At 44.5% G+C, this 9,496-nt stretch overlaps 1 pseudogene; it reads right to left on the reverse strand.

The window, feature by feature from the left end:
- Positions 1 to 1,395: 1,395 nt before the first annotated feature.
- Positions 1,396 to 2,990, reverse strand: LOC113893449 (annotated as a pseudogene).
- Positions 2,991 to 9,496: the final 6,506 nt, after the last annotated feature.

The following is a 9,496-nucleotide window of genomic DNA, read 5'->3' on the forward strand; positions in this document are numbered from 1 at the left end:
GAAACTGACAAGGGGACCAGAGAATATCTGGGAGGAGTCCAGGATATATATACATTCTGGAGGCTGGAGGAGAACCAGGCTGACCATGAAGCAGTGTTCCCAGAGATATGCTGTCAGTGATTCACTGCTTTGTTGGGCAAGGGTACCTGTGAAGGTTTACTTGCTTGAGGGACCTGAAGAGAATGTGGATACACACTGGGAACACACACAAGCTATATGAGAAACCAGGGACTGACGGCTGAGTCTTAGAAGAGTCAGTCAGAGTAACCCATTGATTAAGCAGATCCAAATGCATTGCTTGCTGCCGTAGGGGGACGGCTGCATTGCCAGTCTTAGGACCATCATAGAAGGGGGAGTGGTGTGTCACAGGCAGGAGATTGACTGTTTTAGGGTTCTGGTTAACATGGATCTTTCAAAGCAAGGGACTGATGGCAAAGGGGTCAGATACCTTAGGGTATCTCTAAAGGTACACTCAGAGATACAAAAGTGTGGAATTGCTGCACATGGAGAGTGGGGTTTAGAAGTGAGCCTTGGAGAGTAAGCAGTGGTTTGATGACCCTGGCTGAGAGTACTGAGAAAGGTCCCTTTTACCACAAGGTGGGCTAGCTGAGTAGTCTGTAATTTGGCCACAGAAAGTTCCTGGATCAGAGTTATTAAGATCTTCATCTTCCTGGACAAGAACTTTCTGAAATCGTGAAGTCATGTTGGAGCCCCATAGGGAGAGACTATCACGCTGGTGGAGACAGTCAGCTGGGTGGTGGGGGGTGATCTCTAGATCAGCGAACCCTGTGTTCTCACCATGTGAGCTGGGAAGTCACGTGGCTTCTCTGAATGTCCCCTTTCACGAGTCCAATGAGGATAATGGCTGTTCCTCTGGCAAAGTGTTATTGTGAAGACTGAAGCTGATAAGGCATGGGACAAGCTGACAAATGCCAGGTTTGACACAGGAAATTCTTGACAAATAGGGGCCATTTCCAGATTCCAACTGCCAGAAAACCAAGTGACATTAGCGACAGTTCTGAGGTTTTGGTGAATCTGACAGCTAGAGTGAAAAAGGGGAGAAAAGACAGCAGCCCTTCTTAAAACAGACACTCTGGCACCAGCAGTTGGGTATTAATGGCCAAGAGACACCTGGATAAGTTGAAAAGGTGAAGATGGAAATTAAGTACTTCTAGCTCCACGAAACGGGACTTTTACAAAAGTATAATAAATTGTTTCTGCAGAGCCTGACTTGAGGATGTTGTGCATTAGAACGTATCAAAATTACTTGCTTTAGAGTCTCCAGTAGGAATGCAGCCCTGCTGATCCATTTGGACTTCTGGCTGCCAGAATTGTACGATAATACATTTGTGATTTTTTTTTTTAACTTTTATTTGCATTTATTTTTTGTGGCATTTACTCCCTGGCCATAAGCTTTTGTTTCTTCACTTTCTTCTGGAATATCCTTTTTTTTTTTTTTTTTTGGATATCTTTTTGTTCTGTGCAACCTCCTCTTCTGGTTTAGGCACAATCTGTTCTTTTTCAGTAGGGATCATCTCAGTGGGGCAGAGAGAACTCATGAACAGGTTGATCTGATCATGAGCTCTGTAATCCAGTGTCACATGTTTGGGGCCCCGTTCACCAGGATGGGCTCAATGACCAGAGAATCTACATCTAAGCCCTTAAGTTCAGCATTACTGTCTGTATTTTTGAGCAGAAGCAGTAAAAATTCAGCACTCTTGGGGCCACTGGCCCTGAGTCCAGCCCCACTGTTTGGGGCTACCAGCTCCAGCATTGTAATGACAGAAAGACATGCATTGCTTCTTAAAACTGACATCCTTCAGATACTTGGTGGCATTTCAGATGTGCATACCCTCAATGGCCTGGGCAGTTTCACGAGTGTTCTTAAAGTGTACACAAAGATTTGAACCTCTTGATTTACATGATTTTGTGGGGTTTTCTGAGTCAAGTGAATAGTGAACTATTTTTAGAGGTCACTTCAGGCCTCTTACTGGAGAAAAAAGGCATTTGTGTTGTTTTTAAGGCACTAAATTTGTGGTTGTTTGTTTCAGTAAGAAAACAAGTACTGAGGCTCAATACTTTAAAAAACTATGAGAGTGGACCAGAAAATTTGAAAAATACTCTCCTGGATCATGTAGCTCAATGATATAGGCAGAGGTGAGTGACATGGAAACAGAGAAGGCAAAGATGCAGCCAGAGGCCGTGTTACAATAGCATCCAGGACCTTGTGTGTGTGTACTCGGTTGTGTCCGGCTCTTTGTGACTTCATGGACTGTAGTCTGCCAGGCTCCTCTGCCCGTGGAATTTTCTGGCAAGAATACCTAAGTGGAATGCCGTTTCCTCTTCCAGGGGATCTTCCTGACCCCAGGAATCAAACTTGCATTTCTTGTGTCTCCTGTGTTGGCTGGCAGATTCTTTACCATTTGTATTCATTTTTCAAAAGAGAGTGGGTGTGGTTACTTGTCTAGTTTGTGTGTGTGCATGCTTGTGTGTTTTGTTTGAAGAAGCACAGCCCCTTCTTCACACTAGGAGGAGGCCCAGTGCACAGAATCTACCCACTTGGCTGGCTTTGGCTCAAACAAGAGCAGCAGGGTCCTCATCTCCTCCCAGGCACTCCAGAGGCCCCTTGGAGCATGGTGTGAAGAGCCCTGTCGAGGCCAAGGTCTTAGAGTTTTAAGTCATGTTAGGATTTTAGTGCCTACTGATCACTCCAGTGGAGGGAGGATTCAAGGATGATTAAGCATGGGGATCTTCTGGAAGACAAGCTAGCACCTTGATTAGAGAAATGAAATTTGAGTGAAAATGAGCTGAATGAGTTGAAAAGCTTCGGGTTGAAAATCGTCATAGTTATTAATTGAATGCTGTGGGTGAGGGAGAAGGATGACTCACATCAAGGGTCTCCAACCCCTGTTAGGAACTGGGCCACACAGCAGGAGGTGAGCAATGGGCAAGCCAGCGAAGCTTGATCTGTATTTATAGCTGTTCTCCATTGCTCGCATTACCACCTGAGCTCTGCCTCCCGTCAGGTCAGCGGCAGCATTAAATTCTCGCAGGAGTGAAACACACTTTGAGGGTCACTGTCTCCTATCACCCCCCAGATGGGACCATCTAGTTGCAGGAAAACAAGCTCAGGGCTCCCACCGATTCTCCATTATGGTGAGTTGTGTCATTATTTCATTATATAAATGTAATGCTCTTGAATCATCCTGAAACCATCCTGTCTATGGAAAAATAATCTTCCACAAAACCAGTTCCTGGTGCCAAAAAGGTTGGGAACCTCTGACTGACCCCATGGATCTCCCTGTTGGATGACTTGTGGAACAGTTACAGTGGCTAACATTCATTGAGAAGCACCATATACTCTCTGCTTTATAGGCATTATCTTCTTGTGTCCTCACAGTGACTCCATGAGGTCTGTATTCTTTCACCCTCATTTTAAAGATGAAAAGACTGAGCCACAGACTTCAGGAAAGAACTAGGAACAGCTGAACTGGATTCCAAACCAGTCACACTCCAGAACCTGTACGTAACCATTCCTTGTACTGTAACTGACCATGCACACAGATACTGGCTGTTCTTCACCATTTTGGGGTCACACATTGCTCTAAGAATCTAATGAAAGCTAAGTATATATCCTTGCACCAGTAATTATGTGCACAGGCTTAAACATGAAGTCTGCTTTGCATGTGTCCAATGTCACTCAGCTCTTGGGCATCAGAACCTCACCTTACCAAGGCCTTGTCTCCTTTCATCTCCTCCAACCTCTTTTTCCTTGAAGGTAATGACTTATGTTACACAAGCATTTAGATGTCCAGTGGGAACAGAGTCATGTTCATCTCATGACATCTCATGTCATGGACTGACATGAGATGTATTTGGGGTTTAGAACTCACCTCTCGATGGAAGGTGGATATAAGGTTGAGAAAAAGAGGAGTTCTACAGCTCTGTGTATCTCCTTGGTAGATGTTGATGTCAAGCAAGGCCAGTTTAACATTTGGATACTTTTCTAACATTAAAATAAAACAGGTAGGCAGTTCAAATAAATTCTTGAAGAAGACAAAGTTTTCATGTTATGCGTTCGGTTCTGAACTGCTTCCAGCTCAGTGTGTTTGCAATCTGCCTTAGTTTGGGCTCCTCAAGAATAGACCCACAGAAAAGGATCCAAGGGGAAGTGGTTTATTTGGGAGGGGATCCCAGGAGACACTGGTAGGGGAGTAGGGAAATAAGACAGGAAGGGGAGCAGGGTAGTCCTCTAGGCATTTGGGGCTTAGTCCTCCTGGCAACTCAGTGGTCAGAGAGTCCCAGCAGAGATGTGGGGCACGGGGATGTGTATACCTCCGCTCTAGTTATACACTGCTTGAGGGTTTTTCCTGGGACCTTCAGGACTCCACCTTGCCATGTGTCCCAGGCAGAGCAGGCTCTGGTGACCAGAGGAAACTCTTAGGCAAAATGGTGCAGATGTTGGCAGTTGGGCCAAATTGTAATGGAAGGCCCATGTGGTGGGGCCTACAACTTTTAACACACAGTGAAAACAAAGAAGGCTGAATGAAAGGCTGAATGAAAGACTGATGCTTTCAAACTGTGGTGCTGGAGAAGACTCTTGAGAATCCCTTGGACTGCAGGGAGATCAAACCAATCTATCCTAAAGGAAACCAACCCTGAATATTCATTGGTAGGACTGTTACTGAAGCTGAAGCTCCAATACTTTGGCCACCTGATATGTAGAGGCAAATCACTGGAAAAGACCCTGATGCTGGGAAAGATTGAAGACAGGAGGAGAAGGGGGCAACAGAAGATGAGATGATTGGATGGCATCACCAACTCAATGGACATGAGTTTGAGCAAGCTCCGGGAGATGGTGAAGGACAGGGAAGCCTGGCATGCTGCAGTCCATGGGGTTACAAAGAGGTGGACACGTCAGAGTGACTAAACAACAACAACAACAACTGAAATATTTTATAAACAATTGAAGGTGCAAGCATAGACACTTTTGGTTTTGTTTTGTTTTCAGTTAAAAAACTTAAACGAACTTTTTTGAGTTAAAAAATTTCGACATATTTTCTTTGATTTCTAAACTTTGTGTCTTTCACTATGCTCAGTCTTTCTTCCTATCATTTTCTATTCCTTCTTGCATGACTCTGGATGAACTCAAGTGTTTTCTGGGAACTGAATATTGTTTATTTTGCTCTTGGCTGCTGTATTTGTCTCCTAGGACTGTCATAAGAGGTGATCACCAGCTGGGTGACTTAACACTGAACAGACTTATCTCCTTGTAGCTCTGGAGGCCATGTTCCCTAAGAAGGCTAGAGGGCAGATTTCTTCCTTATTTCCAGGCATTCCTCTGCTTGTGGCTGCATAACTCCACTCTCTGCCCCATCTTCAGCTGGCTATCTCCTCTTATCCCTCCGTCTCTCCTCCATGTTCCTCTTAGAACAACACTTGGCATTGGATTGAGGGCCCATTTGGATAGTCAAAGATGATTTTGTCCTAAGACCTTTAATATCTGCAAAGACTCTTGGTCCAAACAAGGTCATATTCATGGTTACATTCACAGGTTTGGGCTTGTAATGTTCATGACAGCAAAGAATAAAGGGAAGGTTTAAATACCCTAATTTACAGATAAAGACCAAAAGTTAGAGGGAGGGCAGTTGAATGCAGATGGTGGCATAGGAAGAGTCCGAACTTAACCTACTCCTATAAGCACAACAAATATACAGCTACCTGTCAATCAGTTCCCTCCGAAAAGAACCTGAGAACTAGTGAACATCTCCTTCACGACGAAGGCTAAAAGGACCACCCTGAGAGGGGTAGGAGAGGCAGAAAGACGCTCTTGCCAAAACCCCACCCTTGGTGTGATTCACACAGTAGGGAGGGATCTCACCAGATGGGTGCTTCTCCTGGATGACTGAAGAGTTGGCATCCCACATCAGGCACCCATGTCCCCTAGAATCTATACCAGAAGGATGAGCCCCCAAAGCATCTGGCATAGGAAACCAGTGGGGCTGATATCCAAACACCCCAAAGTGCCCTCTTACAAGGGTTGCCTGCAGTCTCAGTCACCCTGAGATGCCATAAGACAGCAGAAGTTTGAAAAGTGCAGAGATTGTATGCAAAGGAGAGTTATTTCCAAAGCTAAAAGCATTGGCTTGATGGGCAGGGGATAGAAGAACTGGTCCCTGGAGATAAAGGCATTGGTGGACATCGATGTGAGTCCCATCTAATGTCCTAGCTCAGGTGGGAAAGCTCCAAAAGGAGTGAGCAGTCACAGAATTATCGCTGCCTTGCTAAAGCAGAAAGTTCTGTCGGTTGTAGCATTCGCCCACTCCCTGGCTGGGGCTGGTGTTAAAACCGATGCATGTACATACAAGGCACTCTTCTGCTGCATTGCTGAAACTCCTGGGTGCATGCAGTTATTTCCTGATGTCTTTGTGAAGCAAGAGAGCTTCACAGTCTTTTTATGAAAAAGGCCTGTTTACTTAGCATGGAAGGTCACCTTGAGGGACAGGCTTCATGTTTTCCACACACTTATATGCAGAGTACATCTTGAGAAACACTGGGCTGGAAGAAGCACAAGCTGGAATCAAGATTGCCAGGATAAATATCAATAACCTCAGATATGCAGATGATACCACCTTTATGACAGAAAGTGAAGAAGAACTAAAGAGCCTTTTGATGAAAGTGAACGAGGAGAGTGAAAAAGTTGGCTTAAAGCTCAACATTCAGAAAACTAAGATCATGACTTCCGGTTCCATCACTTCATGCCAAATAGATGGGGAAACAGTGGAAACAGTGGCTGACTTTATTTTTCTGGGCTCCAAAATCACTCCAGATGGTGACTGCAGCCATGAAATTAAAAGACGCTTACTCCTTGGAAGGAAAGTTATGACCAACCTAGACAGCATATTCAAAAGCAGAGACATTACTTTGCCAACAAAGGTCCGGCTAGTCCAGGCTATGGTTTTTCCAGTAGTCATGTATGGATGTGAGAGTTGGACTATAAAGAAAGCTGAGTGCTGAAGAATTGATGCTTTTGAACTGTGGTGTTGGAGAAGACTCTTGAGAGTCCCTTGGACTTCAAAGAGATCCAACCAGTCCATCCTAGAGGAAATAAGTCCTGGGTGTTCATTGGAAGGACTGATGTTGAAGCTGAAACTCTAATATTTTGGCCACCTCATGCGAAGAGCTGACTCATTTGAAAAGACCCTGATGTTGGGAAAGATTGAAGGCAGGAAGAGAAGGGGACAACGGAGGATGAAATGGTTGGATGGCATAACTGACTCAATGGACATGAGTTTGGGTAAACTCCAGGAGTTGGTGATGGACAGGGAGGCCTGGTGTGCTGCGGTTCATGGGGTTGCAAAGAGTTGGACACGACTGAGTGACTGAACTGAACTGAACTAGGGCTAAGGAGGTGCTCCTAGAGAATATAAATAGGGAAGTGCCATCTTTGTGTACCCCCCTTTGCCTTGCTACAGCTCAAAAAGACTCCTCAGAAAGCAGCTGATACCCTCATCAGGAGCTTTGATTTTTGCAATTGTCCTCCAAGAGAACTCCCCAGATCTCCTGGTCCAGAGGCCATCAGGGATTATAATCATGACCCCACAGGACTGAATAAATCTGCATACTTCAACAGCTGCTACCCTGGGCTCTGAACGTCCCTGGTGGCTCAGTGGTAAAGAATCCGCCTGCAGTGCTGGAGACTCGAGTTCATTCCCTGGGTTGGGAAGATCCCTCGGAGGAGGAAATCGCAACCCACTCCAGTATTCTTGCCTGGGAAATCCCATGGACAGAGGAGCCTGGCAGGCTACAGTCCATGGGGTCACAAAGAGTTGGACACAATTGAGCAGACACACACACACACACACACACACGAACAGCTCATACACAGACACAAACTTCAGTGCACATAAAACTGGTGAAATCTGAATAGCCTCTGGATTGCACTCAAGTCAGTTTCCTGGTTTTGCTTCTGTACAGTAGTTGTGTACTATAGGTGTGTAAGATGTTACCATTGATGCAGGTTGAGAAGGATGCACAGGAACTCCTTGTACACTGCCCCCACTTCCTGTGAATCTAAAAGTTACACCAGAATAAGAAGTAAAATTGAACCAAACCCAACCACCACCACCAAAACCCTCCAAACCCCCAATAAGTGCTGTAAGATACAGATGTGTGCACAGTATGACAGAAGCAGAGAAGGGGGCACCAACTCTGAGATTTCATAGCTCTTTATGGCATAAGGAATAAGAAAATAATAAAGAATTTGGAAGCTAGTAAAATAAAAAAATGACACTATTAATATAGCCATTTTAGAACTGGAGGTGTCTGTGCGGTTCATCTAGAGTTAGAAAATAGTCAACATTTTACAGGTAAGGAAAGAGGGGTCTAAAGAGGTAAGGTTACCTGCTAAGGTTGTAGACCCCCAAAAGAGACTGGTTTGAGCTGTGAAATTTTCCAGATGTTGTGACAGTGACATGCAGGAGAACTCAGATTCTTTCCTTTGGGCACTAGGATCCCTAGAAGTTTGGAGTTCACTGGTCCAAACCAGTCCTCCCCACTCTTCCCAATAGTGTGCTCCCAGTTTACTCACCACAAGATGGCAGCAGAACATAAACCATCGTCCTCAGAGGTCCTGCTGAGGCCCCATGGTTGGCCGTCAAGGAGTCAGCTACACAGGTTTTGATTGTATAGTCCAATCAGCATTGCGGTAGTAACATATTATGTACATTAGAAAATAAACCACTGAAGAGGACTTAAAAATAACGCAAAGATGAAGTCAATAAGCCACTTTAATATCTTCATTCTATTGTTAGCTAATATTGTAAGGCAGAGTATATATTTATAGGGAAGTTGATAGTTAAGGCTAGTGGGTATACTGTCCATATTTCTAATGATCTTGATAATTTCACCTTCTTTGAGCTCACTTTCTGTAAAGTCTCATGAGATGGTCATTGTCTTGCCTGGTGACGTGGCTGATCGGCTGCCCCAGGGACAGTGTCATTTCCTTGTTGTTTGCAAGCATTAGCTTGAACCACGTCAAATTGTTATTTTTCTTATATAAAAGCTGAGCAAACATTGGCAATTTCATGCAGTCTAACCCATCTATAGCTGTGCTATTTGCATTATCTTTAGTCTGCATTTATTCTTTTGTAGAATTTTTTTAACCGTTATCTTGGAAAAACTGATGATTTAATTAGTATAACATACCATCTACTCACTGCGTCTCCAGCTATCATGTGTCACCATGAGTTCAAGGCAGAGTGGCAGAGCCTCCACGCTGTGGAGATCTTGCTGCTCCCTAACGATTCCTCACATACCTTATGTGACCACAGACTCTCTGATGCAGCCCGCAGGTAGGCGCCTTGGTCAATCCAGGTAAGTGAAACTGGCTTCCTCATGTTTTCAGATAAAAGTAAATATAAGTTATTTGAACATAATCTTTGGGAAGCTGCAGGGGATGGTCTTATAGTCTCAACTTGTTCATTTTACAAATGAG

Source organism: Bos indicus x Bos taurus, chromosome 5, assembly GCF_003369695.1.
Source record: "Bos indicus x Bos taurus breed Angus x Brahman F1 hybrid chromosome 5, Bos_hybrid_MaternalHap_v2.0, whole genome shotgun sequence".
Lineage (NCBI taxonomy): Eukaryota > Metazoa > Chordata > Mammalia > Artiodactyla > Bovidae > Bos > Bos indicus x Bos taurus.